Below are 1,881 nucleotides of genomic sequence, written 5' to 3' on the forward strand. Positions count from 1 at the left end.
GACTAGGAACCATGAGGTTTCGGGTTCGATGCCAGCCTGCTGTGTAGGCTGGCAGCTGTACCTCCAATTAGACTCCTAGCCTGGGAACCTCCATATGCCGCGAGTACGGCCCTAAAAAAGCAAAAAAAAAAAAAAAAAAAAAAAAAAAGAGGAAAAAGAAACCAGCAGTGCCTGCTATGTGCCAGAAATGGTGGTAGATATTTTACTATCATCCTTGAACACAGGTCTGCTCAAACCCAGGGCTAGATAGGGCCTAGATACCTTGTAGGGTAAGGCTCAGAGGAGTCTTAGGATGAAAGCAATATTTGAAGATCACAATGGTAGTCAGGCAGGATAGCCTGAGAGTAGGAAGGAAAGGTTAAATTCAAAGAGGGCAACAAGATTTAGTCATCTTAGGGAAAAATGATAAAGGTCAAGTCCTTGCTTGTGGAGATAAAGGTAAAAATACAAAAATCTCTTGCCGGGAGGACAAGCCATTTGGACATCAGAATGAAGAAAGCTGGCTTTGCAGATACCACCACTGCTCAGTCAGTCAACCCCACTGTGTTTTTCAACATTGCTGTCCAGGGTGAGCCCTTGGATCATGTCTTTCAAGCTGTTTGCAATGTTGCAAAGACAGCAGGAGACTTTCATGCTCTGAGCACTGGGGAGAAAGGACTCAGTTATAAAGTTTCCCGCTTTCACAGAATTATTGTGGGGTTTATGTGCCAGGTGGTGACTTCACATGCTGTAATGGCATTAGTGGCTGGTCTATCTGGGGAGAGGAGAAATCTGATGAGAGTTTCATCCTAAAGCATATGGGTCTTGGTATCTTATCCATGGCAAATGCATGACTCAACAAAAACTATTTCCAGTTTTTCACCTGCACTGCCTAGAGTGAATGGTTGGATGGCAAACACGTGGTCTTTGGCAAAGTGGAAGAGGGTATGAACATTGTGGAAGCCATGGAGTGCTTCGGTCCAGGCATGGCAGAACCACCAAGAAGCTCTTTATTGCCAACTACAGACAACTCCAATTAAGTTTTACTTGTGTTTTATCTTAACTTCCAGATCATTCCTTCTGTAGCCTCAGGAGTCCCCTCACCACCATCACCTGCTCAATCTATCCTATAATCTTTGTGCTGTCTGAAAATATGACTCAACATCTATTCATATGCTGCAGTTTTTTAGGTTCTATATTTTCTTTCCTTCCCTCCAAGTCTAGTTGGATTGCAGAGTTGTTTATGTCCTGTACACTTGTGTGCAGATGGCAGACAAATCAATTTTTAGTGAATGTGAAAAACTAAATATCTAAGTTTCAGTGCTTTACTAAATAATTTATTATCCCACCTATTGATTGTCTCCTGCCAGAGAAAGGTGAGTTAGCCAGGGAAAAAGGCAGGTCTCAGCTTTCCATACAACTGAAAGCCTCAGGAGGTTGGGCAGAGGCATTTTTTTTTTTTTTTCGTCTTTTTTCCATTTCTTGGGCCGCTCCCACGGCATATGGAGGTTCCCAGGCTAGGGGTCTAATCGGAGCTGTAGCTGCCAGCCTACTGCAGAGACACAGAAACGCAGGATCCAAGCCGAGTCTGTGACCTACACCACAGCTCACGGCAATACCAGATCCTTAACCCACTGAGCAAGGTCAGGGATCGAACCCACAACCTCATGGTTCCTAGTCGGATTCGTTAACCACTGTGCCACGACGGGAACTCCAGCATTTTTGAATATATGCCCTTAAATAATCTGTAGGTGTTCTGTAACTTGAAGTTCTCGATTTCTCATTACCTAGTTTTCTATTTCTTTGGGCTCAAGCATCAAATCTTTTTTTTTTTTTTCTTTTAAAAGAGTAAAACATGGGAGCTCCCGTCGTGGCACAGTGGTTAACGAATCTGACTAGGAA

The 1,881-nt window shown here is 43.5% G+C and overlaps 1 pseudogene; it reads left to right on the plus strand.

Annotated features, from left to right (window-relative positions):
* Nucleotides 403-1,465, plus strand: LOC100739764 (annotated as a pseudogene).

Source organism: Sus scrofa, chromosome 1, assembly GCF_000003025.6.
Source record: "Sus scrofa isolate TJ Tabasco breed Duroc chromosome 1, Sscrofa11.1, whole genome shotgun sequence".
Classification (NCBI taxonomy): Eukaryota; Metazoa; Chordata; class Mammalia; order Artiodactyla; family Suidae; genus Sus; species Sus scrofa.